The sequence below is a fragment of the Cricetulus griseus genome (genome assembly GCF_003668045.3).
Source record: "Cricetulus griseus strain 17A/GY chromosome 1 unlocalized genomic scaffold, alternate assembly CriGri-PICRH-1.0 chr1_1, whole genome shotgun sequence".
NCBI lineage: Eukaryota > Metazoa > Chordata > Mammalia > Rodentia > Cricetidae > Cricetulus > Cricetulus griseus.
In genome coordinates, this window is record NW_023276807.1 from 205,849,229 (window position 1) to 205,870,055 (window position 20,827).

Here is a 20,827-nt window from a genome sequence, read left to right on the forward strand (position 1 = left end):
AAAGCAGTGAAATATTCCCTTTACTCTTCTCCCAGCAGAGTACCCTAAGGACACTAATGGCTTTTCAGACAACATTTGCTCAGCATTTCCTCTCTCCTGGGCACTTGGCCATAAAGGGAGTAGAGTGGAGAGGGAAGAAAGAAAAGCGCAGAGACTGCAATGTGCCTACATGCTTTGTGTGGGGTTAAGGATATTATCATCAGCCTGACTGTGGTCACTCCTTTCATTCATAATTTCTAATGTCATGCAGTTCTCCTTGTCTGATGCTAACTCCTAGGCAGGGTAATAAGACCTGCACTAGGCATTGAAGGTGAAGGGATTTGAAATCATCTATTAATTTGAGTGGCAGACTGCTCACTGCTGCCATTCCTACAAGCCTTCATTTCACTTTCTCCTAGAGTTCAGATATTGCTTGCAATAGCGGAGAAAGGGAGCATATGGCCTCAATACACAGACACACAGGCTGTGGCTCCCCCCACTTTCTCTGCAGTAATTGGATTTAGAAAGCAGGTGGCCAGCACTTAATCACAGGAGCAACATCCTTTAGAGCAGGCAGATTTCCCTGCACACAGACATTTGAACTCTAGATGTAGAAGGAAATAAGACCCTGAAGGGGAATTCTGTCTTGGAAAGGTGGTTGAGCCTAGTTATACCTTTATATTTTTCTCCTTTCCACTAAATCTAATTTGTCCATAAAATTCTTCTCTCAGCCTACAAAACCATGAATCATAAAAGGTACAGTCTAGTTCACATATTTGGCACCTCCACCCCTTGACGGTAACATGCTGAGACTGCAGAAACATTCTTAATTTTGTTTTTCTTCATGATAACAGGACATGGGTATAAAATCATAGAGGTAGAGGATTCTCAAAGTGTGTTTTGTTAACATCCCGTTTTATAACAGGGGGACCTGAAGCTATTTATTCAGCTTTTAATAAGAAATATAGATTCAGAAATCATTTCCTAATGCTAGTTCATGCCCCTCTAAACTCTGTCACATTCTTTGATGCCTTGCCCTACATGGCATCATGTAGACTAAGCTTTTAGGCCCTATCTTTTTTTTTTTTTTTTGAGCTCAGGGCCTTGTGCATGCTAAGTAGGCATTCTGTCACTGAGCTTCAGGCCCCACCCCAGGGCACCCCTTCCATCCTCCAGTGTGCTTAGTAAGATTTCAAATCTAAAGAGGGTGGAGACATTCCTGAAAAGATCTGAAACAGACCAGAAACTGCTGTAGACATCAAGGTTTTGTCTCTTATAATATTATTCTAGTTTTATAGTTCGGTTTTGTCTACACAGAAATCCGAAGGTGTAGTCTCATTGCACATGCTTGCTTTTGATTCAGTTTTCATTTGTCTTTGTTTCAAAGAAGAAAAAGTGAGACATGAGGACAAACCCTTTCTAGGCACATATCACCTGACTATGGAACAAGATATATTCTGGTGCATCTAAGCTAGAGTGACATCTCAAATGTTGACATGCATTGGCTTGTGTTATTTTTGCTTATGATGCTGGGGATCATGATTTGGGAAATTTACAATAATGTAAATCAAAGGGCCACTCCCAGTGCAATGGGGAAAGAGTGCTACAAATCTTTGAATTGGGAAGACAATGAGCTGTTTTAATATATGTTTGTAGTTTGATCTATAAAGAGAATGTGAGTAGTTTAAAGAATATATTAAATTGAATGACTATAAACCATAGCTAACCAGCAAGAAGGGAAAATTTAACAATTTTCAAATAACAAATGTTCACATTGGCTATCTTTTCTGATTATGAAATTTTGGACATGATGGTTTTCTGTACAATTATTCTTGTTGTTGCAAATATTTTGAGCATTTTAAAGATATATTTTGGCTAAAAATAATTCACAGGCCTATTTAAACCCATGGACATAACTGTTTTCAGCATGTTTTGATATTTATCAAGTTTTAAGATGCAGTTTAACCACTGTATCAACATATCATCACCAGGGTGGTTGAAGGAATGGGAATTGTGTATGACACCAGTTACAGAATAAGAAAAACAAAACCCACCAAATTCTTCTCGTATATTTCTGGACTCTTGAAGTCCAAGGTAAGGCTGATAGCAAATGTGGTGTCTGGCTAGGGCCTGGGTTTTAAAAGGCAAGTATTTCTGTGCTCTCACATGACCGACAGGAGGGGAAGAGGATGTCTGAGGGCTCTTTCTAGGGACCCTGGTCCCATTCATCAGTGCCCTGTGTTCCTGACAGCACTTTCTAAAAGCCTCATCTCCCAACACTGTCCTTATGATTAGATCTCCTATGAACTGTAGGGACACAACATACAGACCACAGAAACACAAAAGTTTCTAAAATACATTTGTAACATTTACTTTCCATCTCCTAGACATGGTGCTAAATTCTAAAGTCATTTTGTATACGATTTTCAGGGAGCTTTAAGTTAAATCAGTTGCAGAATTCAGAAGGGAAAAGTGATCTGGGTTATCTGTGTCTCAAGGGGACAGAGAAATAGAACAACCATCTCCTACCTCCCTTCTCTGAGAGGAGTCAAGGAGATCATTGTTCTTTTGGTTTAAGTTAATGGAGCTCATTTACAAAATCTATCTACATGACAGTGTGCTATACTTTACTTTTCCACAGGACTCAATCACTGGAACTGTCAACTCCTTCAACTTATCCACTATGAGCAGATCAACTCTGTTGCACAGCTCTGTGTCTTTGTGTAGCATTCTCTTCCTCACCTTAGCCACACAATGTCTAGCTTTCCAAAAAGTGGAAAAGAGGGAGATAGCAAAGTCTCATATGGAAACAGAGCAGTCCTGGGAGATGAGCACAGCTGACCAAGAAAACATCTCCTTTGCTCCAAAGCACACACCCCAGCAGATGTCCTCTGAAGCTCCCATGGTACTATCTGCAGGATCATCAGTGATGCAATTAAATAAAGTAACCTCTGTCAACAAAGAACACCACCATCGAGGAGCTGAGCTTCTGAATCCTAACATCTCTGACCTTCACTCTTCCAGTGAGCCAGTGGTCTCAGGCAGTGAAGAAGGGCATGGTCCCAGTCAGCTTGAAAGGATGTCTCCTGAATGCAGACTTTCCAAGGCCATGTCCATCATTGCTGTCTCTCACCTACTTCTCTTAATCCTCACCAGGAGGGACCACATAGCAGTTCTAGCAATCAGCCCATTAGAGAAAGGATCACAGATGTAACAAATGGCTTCCTGTAGTATGTGGCTAATCAGTTGTTTACCACTGAAAGTCAGGAAGCAGTTAGCTTAGGAAATATACCTTCATCCTATATAAATACCAAAGAAATGCTAACTGCCAATCCAACAACTGAGAAAGTTGAGACAGATGCAGCCAAAAGGACGACTGCCTTTCCTGATGTTGATTCTACAGCAGACACAGAGCCTGATGGCGAGAGGCCCTCAGAGAAGCCACGTGACAATTCCCAGACCACTGCCACCATACACTTGGTGGATATGGTGATATTGATCCAACAGCTGATAGTCTTCTTGGAGATCTCAATGTCACTGTGAGTGTGAGCCCAGCTGTTACAGTTTCTTCTGTCCTAAGTGCTGAGTGGGGTGACATCATATTTCAAGTGTTAGTCTGACAGGGATCCCAGATTTAGGAGACAATGAAGAGACTCAAGTGAGAATGGAGTCACCACAGGGAACAAATGACAGCTTTTAAGGGACTGAGTGGAGCCCACTTCCCCAGACATTACAAAGGTGGAACTTTGGTATCAGCATCTGCTCTTTTTCAGTTTATAGCATACTAGTGAATTTAATGTATTGGAGTTTGGTCTATTTAAAAATGTTTTCCTCCTCTCGGATGTCACTCAAAAGATCACAATAGCCACTCAAGAACCAGACCCCATATTACCCTTGGTGACACAAGAGCGTATTGAGGTTCCCAGAGGCAGTGGGGAGCCTGAAGGAGGCATGCCATCCTCCTCTCCTGTGTCTGCTGATGTGGATACCACTGAGCTGTCCAGACGATGTCACTCCAGCCTCCACAACTGTTGTCCCTTTTTCTCTCGAAGTCACCTCTTCTACGGAAAGTCAGTAGGGGAGGAGTAACTGGAATGTGAGTTACTGGCATGAGTGAGGCCTCTGGCCTGTCACGGGCAGGCAAGTGTTCTTCCCTCCCTGGAAAGATGGTCAACTCTCTTTGCTTGTAGAAATGTGTTAAGATCTCCAAGGATGAAGCAACTCTCCTGGTCTTCAAGTCCAAGCTTCCTGAGGACTCTCTTAAGAGCCAGTGTGGGAAAATGTAAACGTTGCAAGGACCTGTGTTTGGAGCTAACTTTGGCCCTTTCTAACACTGTGGCCTCATGAAAACTGCTGAACTTCTGTAGGCCTCTGTTCATTTCCAGTACTGTTTACTTAGGTTATTGTAAATAATTAAGTAATCTTTGAAAGGTTTTTGCTATTTCATAGTCACCCCTTGTCCTGTTATCTTTAGAGCAAAACAGGGTTTTATATATCTTATGAAATTTATTTTTAGCTTTTGTTTTGTTTATTTTTTGGTTTTGTTTGTTTGTTTTGGTTTTTCAAGACAGGGTTACTTTGTGTAACTTTGTCTGTCTTAGAACTAGCTCTATATACCAAGCTGGCCTTGAACTCACAGAGATCCACCTGTCTCTGTCTCTCAAGTGGAGGGATTAAAGGCGTGTACCACTACTGCCCAGCTTTTTTCTTTAATAGATTTTTTTTGAAACAACATATTCTGCTTACTGTTTCCCCTCCTGGTACTACCTCAATTCTGTCTATTATATCTCCCCTTCTTAGTGAGATCCAACACTCTTCACTAGTCTCTTTCTCCATACCTAGCTTCTGTGGTTAATGGATTATAACCTGCTTATCAAAGACTTAACAGCTAGCACAGCAGATAAGTAGATAGATACCATATTTATCTTTGTGTCTAGGTTATTTCTTTCTGGTTGTTTTTATTTTCTAGCTCTATGCATTTACCTATGAATTTTTTGATTTCACATATATATAATTTTTGGTCTTCATATGTCCATTTCAGTTGTCCAAGTAAAAATTACTGTTTTTGTACTCATTGATCTACTTTTTAACATTGCAATAAATACTTTCTTATCTTGCATCCTAATTCGCCTTCCAAACCAAACCTTCCCTAGAGCGTTGGTAATAACCTTCATAAAATCTGATGATCCTTGCTCTCAGCCTTGCTCCCCTGCCTGGTAACCAAGATTTTCACTTTTGTTTTCATAATCTCCTTCACTCCACACCTCCAAGTTTCTGGTAACTATACTTACTACTTCAAGTACACATTTAAAATTTTTGGAGATTAAATTTTATTTTATTCTATTTTTGTAAGGAAAGTTGACTCAGTTTATTTTAAACAGGAGGATATTTCTACAAAGTCATAAATGATGCCTTTAATTTGAACTTTTTCCAGTTGTGAATGGCATTTGTGCATGGTTCATATATGTGGTTTCAAAACAAGGTCCTAAATTAAGCCAGAAGGATGTGTCATTGCAGTTATAGGGACACAGGCATATGTATAAACATATATGGATATAATCCCCTTGCATGTGCACATGGTGCACACTGGACAATACCATGCTATTACACAGCACTCAGATACCACCAAGATCTCCCAATAACCTCCCAACATCCTACATTCCCCTACACACCACACATCCCTTTATCCACTCCCATTCTCTTTATCACAATATCCCTCAATTCTCCCTCCCCCAGTACCCCAGCACCTCCATACTCTTCCATGTCCCTCTAAATCCAGTGGTTCTCAACCTTCCTAATGCTGTCTCCCTTTAATACAGTTCTTCATGTTGTAGTGACACCCAACCATAAATTTATTTTTGTTGCTACTTCATAACTGCACTTTTGCTAGTTAGGAATCTTAATGTAAATATTTGATATGCAGGAAGGTCTTAGACAACCTCTGTGAAAGGGTTGTTTGACTCCCAAAGAGATCATGACCAACAAGAGCAGGTTGAGAACTGCTGCTATAAATCTGTCCCACCTGTATCGTGTTCCTATAATGCCATTTCCTCTTTTTGGTTCCTCATCCATGTTCCCAAGTCTCTCCCATGTCTATATACACCCTCTGTAATTCATCTTTTTTTGCCTCAACCCCATACCTGACTTCATGATGTATGTGATCATTAACTACAGGTGAACATTACACTCATCCGGGAAAGATTTTTAATGATTCCCTCTGCCTGGAATGTCTCCCAGTGATTCAAATTAAATTTATATGGGCAAGATATCACAGCAACATTTCAAATGGGTGTCTTAGTTGGTTTCATTAGGTAGGCTGTATGAGAATAGTAGGCTTAAATGGGGAAGGGGCTGTATTTTTCTACCATATTTTTTTGATGGAAGTTTAAAAGTGTACTGTAATTTCTTAGAGCCACTCTTTTCGGTGCTGGGTTATTCTCTTAGGAAAAAAAAATCTTTGAGTTACTATCTAGATATAAACAGTCTCTTTATTAACTAATGCTGAGAAATTCATGTCAATTTGTATTATCTAAGACCATTGGCTTTATCCATTTAAAAACAGGAATGAAGGCATAACTGTACACCAACAAACAATAATAATTGAGATAGGTTGCACAGTCGCATGACTGTTTGTGTGATCACTCTGAAAGGTTGGAGGTGCAAATGTTTAGAGGATTCATTGTTGGCTCTTTGCTAACCCAGAACACAGCAAAGCTCCTCATCAGTCGGCCATGTTCTAGGTGAGCAAGGACAGAAGACACGCTGGAATTTTACGGTTTTCTCTACTTCAGGGAAGGTGGGACAGCTGAATATGTAGGACCATTATTAAAAAAAGGTTTATTTATACTATGGCTGGCTGAGTTCATCCAGGTGTTACTATTGGATATCACACTACCTCTGTTCATTTTACTTCATGTTTTTTTTTAAAGCAAGGTCTCACTCAGTAGCTGAGACTGCCCTGGAACCTACTATATGGCCCAGACTGGCATTAAACTTGTGGCAGTCCTCCTGTGTCAGCCTCCCAAGTTCTGAGATTACAGACATGAGATACTACACTTGACTCATATTACCTCTTAATGTTTAAATTTCTATATTACCCCTGTCTGGGAAAAGATCAAAAAAGGTGTGATTCATCTGTTTAAATGCCTATATAATATTTTTAATAATAATTTTGGAATTATTAAATTTGTTCTGATTTTGGTAGGTTATACTTATGTTTACTAGTGTCTCCTTCTGCAACCAAGCTACCCATTTTCTACTGTGATGACAATTCTAGACAACAGCATCCTGTGGAAATATCCCCTACTATAATATAATGGTATGAAGAGTCTCATTGGCTTCAGAATGATAAGTTAATTGAGGCCAAGTAATGACCCCATCTCCCACATATATATGGCCTATCATCTTTCTAGAACAACAAAGGGAAAGCAACAGTTCAACTACACGAGTTGTTGAGTTCCAACCCTCAGAAATAATCCCATCCCCAAGAGAAGCCTATTCTAGTGCCATAGCTCTTGCTGTGATGAAACACTGACCTGAAGCAATTTGGGGAAAGAAGAGGTTTATTTTAGTTACAGGTTACATTCAATTATTGGGGTAAGTCAGGGTAGGAACTGAAGGCAAGAACCTGAAGGCAGGTCTGCTTGCTATAATAGCATTACCACTAACCAGGGAACTCACAGCCAAGGAACAAAAGCAGAAACCAAGAAGGAATGCTGCTTGATGGCTCCCTGACAGGATTGTGCCAAATTAGCCTTTTTGTATTGCCCAGGACAGTCTGCCAAGGACATGATGACACCCACAGTGGTCTGGAACCTCCTACATCACCAATAACCAAGACATATACATAAGCCAATATGGTCTAGGCAGTTTCTCTCAGATGACTCCAGGCTGTGTCAAGTTGACAGAGCTAATCAAGACAAAGCCTGATTAGTTTCTACACATTTTAATACTACTCTCACCTATAGAATACTAAGGTTGTTATATTTCAGGGAAATAACCACTAGAACTACATTATTCCAAAAATAGAGCAATGAAATTAAAATTAAGAGTGGAGAAAGAGGCAGAATTAGTTCAATTCAAACCCTCCCCTGTGAAGCCTCTAGGACCAGCCAGCTCCAACAATGAGTGACAGAGTGGACTGGGAAAACTCCCCTGCTTCTGGTTTGAGTACAAGTCCTGGCTCCACAAGGAAACCAAATTAAATTTTTACCAAAGTATTTCCATCTATAGGCCTCAGTTTCCCATCTGTAAAACAAGGACATTGATATTTCTACCTGGGTTGTGAGGAGTAAATGTGATCTTGCATGTAATATTCTTAGTGTAATTTTACACCCGGGATTAATATACAATATGGTTTTGGTTCATGATCGATGACCTCATCTCCTAAAATTACATATCATTTATCATGTACTACTGGGACTTAATCATTATAATGAAGTACATCTCCCTATGTAGTCATTGTCTGGGTGGCAGGTGGATGACATGATAATAGCAATGACCAAGACAGGAAGACAGTAGGCAGTGGAATGTGTTTCAGGGAGAGCACACCACTTCTGATACAGACAGATGGTTTATTTTGTCAGGAGGAAAATCTGAGCTTAGTGGTACCAAATCTGAAACAGCCCAATCTTTTCACTATGATGTGGGACATTCTGGCTTGTGTGTGTCAGCAAGCAATTCAGATGGTTATCTTTTGTAAATAATTATTTAATTTTGGAGGCAGAATTCTGCAATGTAGCCCAGGTTGGGCTCACACTAATGATCCTTCTGCCTTAGCTTCCTGAGAGCTGGGATTACAGGTGACACCAGGCCTGGCCTCAGTTTTATATTTATACTCTGCACACTCCAAATGAATCTGCTCTCCTATACAGTGACAGTCAGCAAATGGTGTCTCAACCAACATCTTTACATCTTGCTTAGGAGCAGGGCTAGCTACTACCAGCTAATACCTTGAGGTGCTGGATGTGATAGCAATGTCTGAGGTTCCTCAGCATGTTCTACTCTTAGAGCACCATCTGCTGGAGAATTACTTCATATCCTTAGAACAAATTTAAGTTTTCCTTCTCTAGCTTTTAAGTTTCACACTCAATTTTATGCTCAACTTCAGAAAAATCTGGATATAAAAGCAGTTCCATTCCAAGGGTTTTATCTATTCCCATGTATGGAAACATTTTTAGCAACATATCTTTTAATTAAAACATTTTTTCTATTTATTAATATAGTTATTTGTGTGTGCATGTACACACATATGATGCATGTGAATGGAAGGTATGGATGTCATGGTGTGTGTGTGTTTGTGTGTGTGTGTGTGTGTGTGTGTGTGTGTGTGTGTGTGTTAAAAAAAAATAAATAACGGGAGTCAGTTCTCTCCTTCCATCATGGCTTCCAGAGATTGAGCTCAGATCATCAAGTTTACATGACAATCACTTTTACCCACTTTTACTTTTAAGTCATCTTCAATTAACTTTGGATTTACAAAAAAAGAAAACCCATCTGTTGTGATAGGGTTCCCAGATACTGGTAAACACTTCTTCATTTCAAAGGTGCCCCCATTCTTCAGAGGGACATGGCAGAGACTAATAAATGCAACTCCGCTCAGGGAAGTTCTTCTTCACAGTAGCCACCTGCTTTTGAATGTGCATTGTTACCTTAACTCCTGTTTGCAACATAGAAAGGGGAAGGGAAAGTCACTGAAAAGAGATCTCTGCTTCATAAAGCTAATGGACAAATAGGCCAAAGGTGAGGATTCATATGAGTAATGGCTGCTCCAAGAAGGCAGAAAGAACAGGAGAGGAGCTGTCCAAGGTCAGGCAGACACAACATGCTGAGGACATATGTTACTGTTATGGTACCTTTGGTCATGCTGGGATGACACATCTGTAATGCTTTTTCACTCTTGTGATGTGTTAATGACAACCTGGAGATGCTTGCTATGTGATGGTCTTTTGGACATGAAAAAATAGAAGTGTCCACATTTGGAGATCCTGGGTCAGCCTTTGCTGGTGTCTGCCTCTGAGCAAAATTAAAGCTTGGTTTTGGTGATCACAGACTGGAGATATGTTTGTAATTAATAAGAAAAGCAAGCTCTAACCTAGAGGGCAACAGTTCTGGATTTGAAAAAAAAACTCATTTTAAGCTCTGCTCTGATAGTATTTGAGCACCCAGTGTGGTTACTTGACCAGCAGCTTGTAGATAAATCAGAGCCTGTTACTCTGTCCTTATTCAGAAAACAACATGAGCTTATGGGAAGATGTCAGCAAGGATTTTGACTTCCTGGAAAGCTTAACCCCTCAGAACAAAGGATCAGTGTGGTCTGTGAAGCTGCTGCTAAGATATTCTTTTGGAGAGAGTCCAGACAGATGAATTGGCTTAGAAGGGATACTGTCTAGACACATTATTCTCTCTTCTGGCCATATGTAACGAGATAATTATTTATTTCTCTGAAAATATGACAATGTCACCAAGCATTGTTCAAGCTTGCATAGATATCTAATAGTGCTGCTCAATAGTATACAGTTTTCTTCTTTCTTTCTTTCTTTCTTTCTTTCTTTCTTTCTTTCTTTCTCCCTTTCCTTTCCTTTCCTTTCCTTTCCTTTCCTTTCCTTTCCTTTCCTTTCCTTTCCTTTCCTTTCCTTTTCTTCCTCCCTTAGGGAATAGGGTATCATATAGCCCATGATAACTTCTTTTTTATTTTTTTGTAATTAATTTTTTAGTTCAAATTAGGAACAAGCTTTCTTCACATGTCAAACCCTTCTCCCTCCCCTCCCCCCAAACACCCCTAGCACCTCACCTGCCCCCCACCCCATCCAACCTCCACTCCCCAGGCAGGTTAGGGCCCTCAACTTGGCTCCTCAAAGTCCACCACATCATCCTGGGCTGGGCCTAGGCCCTTGCCCATGTGTCCAGGCCGAGAGAGCATCCCTTCATATGGATGGGCTCTCAAAGTCCCTTCTTACACCAGGGAAAAATACTAATCCACTACCAGGGGCCCCCTAGAGTTTGGAGGCCTCCTCATTGATGTCCATGTTCAGAGGTCTGGATCAGTCTCATGTTGGCCTCCCAGACAGCAGTCTGGGGTCCATGTGCTCCCCCTTGTTCAGGCCAGCTGATTCTGTGGGTTTTACCAGCCCAGTACCGACCCTTTGATCTTCATTCCTCCCTCTCTGCAACTAGGTTCCAGAGTTCAGTTCAGTGTATATCTATGGATATTTGCCTCTGCTTCCATCAGCTACTAGATGAGAGCTCACTTCAGAACAAAAAGAAGCAAACTCACCATGGAGGAGTAGACACCAGGAAATAATCAAACTGAGGACTGAAATTAATAAAGTAGAAACTAGGAAAACATTACAAAGAATCAATGAAACAAAGAGTTGGTTCTTTGAGAAGATCAACAAGATAGACAAACCTATATCCAAACTAACCAAAAGGCAGAGAGAGAAAGCATGCTAATTAACAAAATCAGAAATGAAAAGGGGGACATAACAATGGACACTGAGGAAATCCAGAGAATCATCAGGTCATACTTTGAAAACCTGTACTCCACAAAATTCGAAAATCTAAAGGAAATGGACAGTTTCCTGGATAGATATCACTTACCAAAATTAAACCAAGAACAGATAAGCAGTTTAAATTGACCTATAACCCCTAATGAAATAGAAGCAGTCATCAAAAGCTTCCCAACCAAAAAAAAAAAAAAAAAAAAAAAAAAAAAAAGCCCAGGGTCAGATGGCTTCACTGCAGAATTCTACCAGAAATTCAAACAATAGCTAATACCAGTACTTCTCAAATTGTTCCACACAATAGAAGCAGAAGGGACATTGCCAACTCTTTTTAAGAGGCTACAATCACTTTGATACCCAAGCCACTCAAATATACAACTAAAAAGGACAACTACAGACCAATATCCCTCATGAACATCGATGCAAAAATACTCAATAAAATATTGGAGAATCGAATCCAAGAACACATCAGAAAAATCATCCACTATGATCAAGTAGGCTTCATCCCAGGGATGCAAGGATGGTTCAAGATACGAAAATCCATCAATGCAATCCACCATATAAACAAACTGCAAAAGAAAAACCACATGATCATCTACTTGTTGCTGAAAAAACCTTTGACAAAATCCAACATCCCATCATGATAAAGATCTTAGAGAGAACAGGAATAACAGGAACATATCTAAACATGATAAAAGCAATATGCAGCCTATGGTAACTTCTAATTCCCTGTATATCTAAAGATGACCTTAATCTTCTGAAACTCCTGCCTTCATCTCCCAAGTGCTGGTATTACAAGCATGCACTGCCACACTAGGTTTATGTGGTGCTGGATATGAAACCAGGATTTCATGCACGGTATACAATACCACACTGTGGACTGAGGTACATCCAACCTGACAGTTTTCACTTTCAACTATTAGGTTCATTTCAGTCATAGCAAACTAAAAGGAGCAAGTACCTAGTCCATGTTGCTGTCGATAATCTCCACATTTTAACCTTTCCTGGACTTGAAGCCTTTGAATGTGGATGTCATTGGCATGGCCATCACACCATGTGTCTCAAATAACATTCTTAAATTTGCATGTTGTCTTTGCATTCCATTGATGATGTGGGAATCTCCCTCTTTTGCCTCAGAAAATAATAATCACCAAGACTCTACCTCCAAATTGTATCACCAGTTCTTAGCAGATCTGCATCATATCTGCTGTTCCAAGACCCTCATTATGGGTTTCCTTGTCCATGTGCTCGATTGAGGTCATTCCCTGCCTTGTAGCCTGAGTAATTTTGAAAAGTTGTAAGTCTGATTAGCTCCTATCTTTTCTGATATCCTTAGTGTCCTCTAACTCCATCCCCATTCCTCACTGACCTCTTTGCTAGTCTCTGAACACAGCCTGTGCACACCTGCATTGACACTCTTGGTGTTACTAGTCCCTCTTCTGGGGCTGCTCTTCCTGTAAATATTGATCTCAGTTACACAAGTGAGTTTCTTACCTTGGTACTCAATCCTTATATTATGAGAAAAGCTTTCCTCCATTTCACCATCTGCAATAACAGCATCTGGTATTTTTTATCTTCCGGAGAGTGCTTGTTAGAGTGTAGTCTGTATACCAGCTGTTGTATCCATGTTTGCTCTGTGTCTTCTTGACAGTGTTTGTCAGAGTGTAGTCTCTGTACCTGCTGCTGGATCCATGTTTGCTCTATGTCTTCTTGCGGGGGAAATCGGTTTCTGGGAGCCGAACCTGTATCTCTGGTGCCCAGGAACACCTTCCATCATATGCTTCATAAGAATTTGTTAAAATTTGAGAACAGTTACACCTACTTAATCCTACAAACTTAAGACTCATATGAGAACAGAGGGAAAAATATCTTTTGTGGTTCTTGGGCTTGAGCTTAGGACCTTGCACACACTTGGCATGTGGTCTTCCACTGAGCTGCATACAGTGAAGAATTATTATGTTTTACAAGCTAGAAATACTTTAAATGGTAAAAAATGGTGTGTGTGTGTGTGTGTGTGTGTGTGTGTGTGTGTGTGTGTGTGTGTGTGTGTGTCCTGAAACAGGAAAGAGGACAATGAAGGATTACAGCAATGAATGATTATGGATAACTTTAGTTTTCTGTTCTCTTGTTTCCTCTGCCCTCTGAGGAGAGTTCCTTCCTACAGTGATGGCTGTGTTTACATATGAGGAGAGTCTCTTGAAAAAAAGCTGTCATCAGTGAGAGGGGTTCATCCACTGTGAGGAGGGAACTTGAATGTTCCTAGAATATTAAAATCACTGAAATCAATTAGATTAGGACCCTTACCTCACTCAGCCTACCCAACATGAAGCACTGAGGAGGCTCAGTTGTAAATGTTAACTTCTAACAATGTCAGTGCTGTCCTTCTCACAGGTGATGGACATCCTTCGGGAGTATTCCATTTGGCTAACCCCCAGCACTGGATTGAGAATCTGGTGGGAATATTTCCAGGTCTTCAGTTACCTTCCCACTGGGAGACTCACATGAGACAGTACTGAAGTTTACACAGTGATATAGAAGATGGAAAATGAAGTGCATCAAAATAGTGAATTTTCATCTTTAATATTATGTTGTAAAAAAAAGATGTAAATGATTTCTTATGTTCTTTCTTTGTGTCAGTGAAATTTCTAACAATTAAATGCTCCAGGCACTTAACTGACAGGTGCATGTCCCTAGCTCCTCCATCCACAGCTTCTTATTCACACTGGTTATCTTTTCCTTTACCTTTCTTTTTTATTAACTAAAAATTAATTTTATAAGTTAAAATACAAAATAGCGGGTTTCATTATAGCATTTCGTAACTACCTATCATTATACTTTGTTCTTAATCCCTTTTCTAATCACTTCACACTCTTACTATTCATTTGCTGGAGAACACTTTGAGGCTAGATCTTCCGGAATATAATTAAACATTTTAGATTTTTTTTTTTAAAAAAAGACAGAGTATTATTCAGCCTAATAGGCATCAAATTTGCTATGTAGATGAGCATGACCTTGGACTTCTGATAATTCTCCAGGTGATGGAGTTATAGGCATGTGATTCCAGGAAGATTTTCTTTAAGTATTGCTAGATATTGATCCCAGGACTTTGCTGACACATCTTACGTCCTCTAGAAAACAGAAGTGAGGGAGTTTCCAAACTTTGAAAATATAAATTAGTTTACAAAATCCATACGATCTGCTCTTGTTTGCTTTCTACTAACTGACCAAAAGTGACTTGGGGGGTGGAAGTCCATTCATGCTTCAGTTCACCATGAAGTAAGCCGAAGCTGGAACTCACTGAAGGGGGAGACAGGAACTGCAGCAGAAGCCATGTAGAAGTGGTGCTTACTGTCTTTCCTCACACAGCCTGCTCAGCCTCCTTTTGTACAACTCAGCATTTCCTGCCCATAGCACTGTGACACCCCACACTTGTCATTAATCAAGGAAATGTCCACAGACCTGCCTACAGGTCTATTTGATGGAGGAATCATCTCAATTGAGGTTTTATCTCCCTAGATGAATCCAACTTATGTCACATTAAAAAAAAAACAGCATTAACCACAATTCCTAAACTTTAATTCTTAATAAACATGGTGGATATCTGATTATAACTGCAGTGTTAAAAATTTAAAACAGAGGATATGGAGAAATTACAAAATCTCATAAGGTTCATTCTGCCCAAGGTTGACTTTAACAAATGTTTTTTTTTTCCGTTTTTTATTTAAATTAGAAACGAACTTGTTATACACATCACTCCCAGTTCTCCCTCCCTCCCCTCCTCCCCTGTGCTCCCACCAACCTCCTATCCCATCCCCTTTCTGCTCCCCAGGAAGGATGAAGCCTTCCATGGGAGATCTTCAAAGTCTGTCATATCATTTGGAGCAGGGCCTAGGCCCTTCCCCATGAGTCTAGGCTGAGAGAGTATCCCTCTATGTGGCTCCCAAAGTCCATTCTTGTACTAGGGATACATGTTGATTCACTGTCAGAGGCCCCACAGATTAACCAGACCTCCAAACTGACATTCTTGTTCAGGGGGTCTGGAAGAGTCCTATGCTGGTTTCCCTGCTGTCAGTCTTGGGTCAATGAGCAACCCCTTGTCCAGGTCTGCTGTTTCTGTGGGTTTCTCCAGCCTGGTCTTGACCCCTTTGCTCATCACTCCTCCCTCTCTGCAATTGGACTACAGAGTTCAGCTTAGTGCTTAGCTTTGGATGTCTGCTTCTGCTTCCATCAGCTACTAGGATGGCATATAAGGTAGTCACCAATCTCATTATTGGAGAAGGGCATTTAAGGTAGCCACTCGACTATTGCTTAGATTAGTTGGGATCAAACTTGTAGCTCTCTGGACATTTCCCTAGTGCCAGAATTCTCTTTAAACCTATAATGGCTCCCTCTATTATGGTATCTCTTTTATTGCTCTCCTCTATTCTTCCCCTGACTCGATCTTCCTACTCCCTCATGTCCTCCTGTCCCCTCCTCTTTCTCCTAACTCCCTTTCCCCTCTCCCCATGCTCCCAGTTTGCTCAGATCTTGTCCCTTTCCCCTTCTCTAGGGGACCATGTATGTCTTTCTTAGGGTCCTCCTTGTTTCCTAATTCTCTGGAGGTGTGGATTGTGGGCTGCTACTCCTTTTCTCTATGTCTAAAATCCATATATGAGTGAGTATATACCATGTTTGTCTTTTATTAACTGGGTTATCTCACTCAGGATGGTTTCTTCTACTTCCATCCATTTGCCTGCGAATTTCAAGATTCCACTTTTTTTCCTGAGAATAGTACTCCACTGTGTAAATATACCACATTTTCTGTATTCATTCTTCAGTTGAGAGGAATCTAGGTTACTTCCAGGTTCTGGCTATTACAAATAATGCTGTATGAACATGGTTGAACATTGTATGAATGTGCTTCTTTTGGGTATATGCCTAAGAGTGGAATTGCTGGAACTTGTGGTAGACTGATTCCCATTTTCTTGAGGAGTCGCCATACTGATTTCCAAAGTGGCTGTACAAGTTGGCACTCCCACCAGCAGTGGAGAAGTGTTTCCCTTTCTCCACATCCTCTCCAGCATAAACTGTCATTGGTGTTTTTTATTTTAGTCATTCTGACAGGTTATTTTGATTTGCATTTCCCTGATGGCTATGGATGTTGAACACTTTCTTATGTGTCTTTCAGCCATTTTAGATTCTTTTATTGAGAATTCTCTTTTTAGTTCTATACCCCACTTTTTAGTTGGATTCTTTGGTATTTTGGTGACTAGCTTCTTGAGTTCTTTGTATATTTTGGAAATCACCCCTCTGTCAGATGTGGGTTGGTGAATATCTTTTCCCATTCTGTGGGCTGCCATTTTGTCTTGTTGACTTGTGTTCTTTGCCTTACAGAATTTCTCAGTTTCAGGAGGTCCCATTTATTAATTGTCAATCTCAGTGTCTGTGCTATTGGCATTATTTTCAGGAAGCCATCTCATGTACCAATTCATTCAAGGGTACTTTCCACTTTCTCTTCTAATAGGTTCAGTGTGGCTGGATTTATGTTGAGGTCTTTGATCCATTTGGACTTAAGTTTAGTGCATGGTGATAGATACAGGTCTATTTACAGTCTTCTACATACCAGCATCCAGTTATGCCAGCACCATTTGTTGAAAATGCTTTCTTTTTTCCATTGTATAATTTTAGCTTCTTTGTCAAGAATCAGGTGTTCCTAGGTGTGTGGGTCCATATCAGGGTTTTTAATTTGATTTCATTGGTCTACCTGTCTATTTTTGCCAGTATCAAGCTGTTTTCAGGACTATAGCTCTATAATAGAGCTTGAAGTCAGGGATGGTGATGCTTCCTGAAGTTTCTTTATGGCATAGGGTTGTTTTGGCTATCCTGGGTCTTTTGTTTTTCCATATAAAGTTGAGATTTGTTCTTTCAAGGTCTCTGATGAATTGTACTGGGATTTTGAGGGGGATTGCATTGAATCTGTAGATTGCTTTTGGCAAGATTTCCATTTCTACTATATTGTTCCTACCTATCTAAGAGCATGGGAGATCTTTCCATTTACTGGTGTCTTCTTTAATTGCTTTCTTTAAAGACTCAAAGTTCTTGCTGTACAGGTCTTTCACTTGTTTGGTTATCGTTACCCCAAGGTATTTTTTCTATTTTTTATTTAAATTAGAAACAAGCTTGTTTTACATGTCAGGCCCAGTTCCCTCTCCCTCCCCTCCTTCCCTGCCCCCCCACTAACCCTCTATCCCATTCCCTTTCTACTCCCCAGGGAGGGTGTGGCCTTCCATGTATCCCAAGTTATTTTATGTTAACAATTTGTTTTAAAGAATAACTTACTTATTCTGTAGTTTTTATCAGTTCAAAAGATTTGTGTGTTTGATTATATGCTCATTGCATGCCTTCAAGTTTCTCTTTGAATTATGTTTGTTCATATGTTTGGCAGAAGAAGATGTAGATGAGGAGGATGACGATGAAGAAGATGAGGAAGATAGAGAAGATACTAAGCAACCACAGTTTACTCTCCCTGGCTTCATAATATACCTATAGTTATGGGGGTTTATTTGTGCAAAAATGATCAGTTATTTCCTCCAGAATTCTAGATCTGTAGTTTGTAACACAAATAATAAAAACCCCTTAGACAGATATTGGGATTCAAGCTGAAGATCAGAGAAGCAAAGCAGCCAGCTAGTAGTTCTTACCTCAAGGCTGAAATGGAGATTGTGTCATCCCTGTGACTAGAAACTCAATCTCCCTTTGCTTCTTCCTTGTGTATCTCTCTAGTGCTGTGATTAAAGGCCTGGGTTCTATAACTCTTTTAGACTGATTCACTCTCCTACAGCCCTGGGTGGCCTTGAACTCACAGAGATCCATCTGTGTGGTGATATAGTATTTAGTATTTAATAAAGATTGCCTGAAGGTTCTGAATGCAAAGACACACTAACTGTCTATAGAAACTGGGCAGTGGTGGCACACATGTTTAATCCTCAGAAGACAGAGGCAGATGTATCTCTGAGTTCAAGGCCACCCATGGCTACACATATTAAGTATGCAATTGGCATACACTTGACTGTTAATTCAATGAAATTAGTTTTTATTTTATTTTTCCTTTACAAGGTGTCTGTAGGTAGCTGAGCTGGCTTGAGTTTTTCTAGCTACAGTTTTTCTGCTTCAGTTTCCCAAGTGCTTTGATTACAGTACTGTACCCAGGCTATTCAATGGGTTTACAAGTTGTCACCCACACTCTTCCTCCACAGTTAACATACAGATAATTTCTATCACACCACCAATGCCTTTTGCCACAATGCACCACTGATTTACTTTTAAACTTATTATTTAATTTCAATATATTATTTTCGTGTGTGTGTGTGTGTGTGTGTGTGTGTGTGTGTGAGTGTATGTGAGTGTGTGTGTGAGTGTGTATGAGTATGTGTGTGTGTGTGAGTGTGTGTATGTGAGTGAATGTGTGTGTGAGAGTGTGTGAGTGTGTGTGTGAGTGTGTGTGAGTGTGTGTGTGAGAGTGAGTGTGAGTGTGTGTGAGTGTGTGTGTGAGTGTATGTGAGTGTGTGTGTGTGTGAGTGAGTGTGTGTGTGTGAGTGTTTGTGTGTGTGAGTGTGTGAGTGAATGTGTGTGTGTGAGTGTGTGTGTGTGAGTGTGTGAGTGTGAGTGAGTGTGTGTGAGTGTGTGTGTGTGTGTGTGTGTGTGTGTGTGTGTGTGTGTGTGTGTGTGTGTGTGTGTGTGTGTGTATGTGTGTGTGCCTTTGTGTAAGTATGCCATGTATGTACAGGCGCCCATCCCAAACCCAGAAATCATTGGATCTCCTGGACTAGAGCTATAGGCAGTTATGAGACATCGGATGTGGGTTCTGGGAACTGAACTCTGGTCTTCTGAAAGAACAAGAAAGTGCTTTTAATGTTGAACTCTTTCTCAATCCCCTTTAAATATATTTTATTTTATTAATATTGTATGCAATGATGTATGTGGTAAACTGCATGTGCCTATGTCATGACCCATGTGTGGAGAACAATTTTATGGCTTTTGTTTTCTCCTTCTACCTTTATGTGGGTTCTGGGGATTGAACTCAGGTCACTGGGCTTGTTTGGCAAGCAGCTTTGCCTGCTGAGCCATCTCTCTGGCTCACACCGGTCTACTTTTATTGTATAAGGAAGTTTACATTTTTAAGAGTTTTATGTGAATGGGTCCTGCTATTGCTTCATTAACGTTTCCTTCAGAGCTGTGAAGAAGCATATACTCACTCTACACAGGGTACCAACAACAAACTAATGGAGTGGTTCTGTTGAAGTTCTGCTTGGTGAATTCATGAGTTCACTTATCTTCCAGTAGTGTAGGGGAGGAGTTACTGACAGGAGTACAAGTGATCTCCACAGCCACATTACTGAGAGGTTCCACCCCAGTGTGGATGATAACCTCCTAAAAGCGGCACAGATGGAATGCCCCTCTAGTTAACTTGTCACCTCCCTATATCTCCTCCCAAGTCTATGTGCAGCTGGGAGGGTCAGACTGAGTGGATGTAACCTCAGGTCAGGTCTCTCACTCTTTTTATGGGGGACCTTCAAAGGGTTGGATATTGCTAAGAAATGTCTGCAGGTAACCACAGATAAACTGATTAAAAAGACAATGACGATGCTATAGCTATGGGACAGTTCCATGACAGCTAAGTACTATTTTATTTCTGACTTTTTCCCCTTGATGTAGTGATGTTGAGATCCAACTACGACATGTTCATCAGTATTTTTCCTGTTATGGTGTGATTAGTATTCTGTTGTGTGACTGTGTCACATTTTATTTTATCTAGTCACCATTCATAACCAGTTGAGTTGTCCCCAATTTTTGTCTAATAACAATTGAAATTTTGAGTAATATAAGCCATAAAATTTAACACCAATAGCTCTTATGTCCTTTGTCCTGTTTCCTGATTACATTGCTTGAACAGAATTTCAAAAGCTTTGTAAATTAGTGATATCCACTTAGTGATTGGTTATTATTCCAAAAAATTATATTTTTAAGTGTGTACATGTGTGTGTGTACCATGGCCCACATATGAAGGTCAGTGGAAGACTTGAGGGAATTGTTTCTGTCCTTCAACCATGTAATTTCTGGGGTTAAACTCATGTTATCATTTGTTGGGAGCTGTGTGGCCTTGTTTTGGACCAGTATATAAGTCCTTGTCTAATGGCTCTCCAGATGAGGCAAAGTGCACAGGGACAGTTTACAAGGACCAGTGGTCTTCAGGACAGTGTAGAATAATGCTGGGACCCTGTAGCCTGAACACTGTCTTCTGTCTCAAAATATTGATGATACTCTGGTGGGTTTTTGGTGTTTCTTTGTCAGTCACACATGGGACAGAT

General features: G+C 40.3%; 1 pseudogene; it reads left to right on the top strand.

Moving 5' to 3' along the window:
- Nucleotides 1-2,560: 2,560 nt before the first annotated feature.
- Nucleotides 2,561-3,759, top strand: LOC103162515 (annotated as a pseudogene).
- The last annotated feature ends 17,068 nt before the right edge of the window (nt 3,760-20,827 follow it).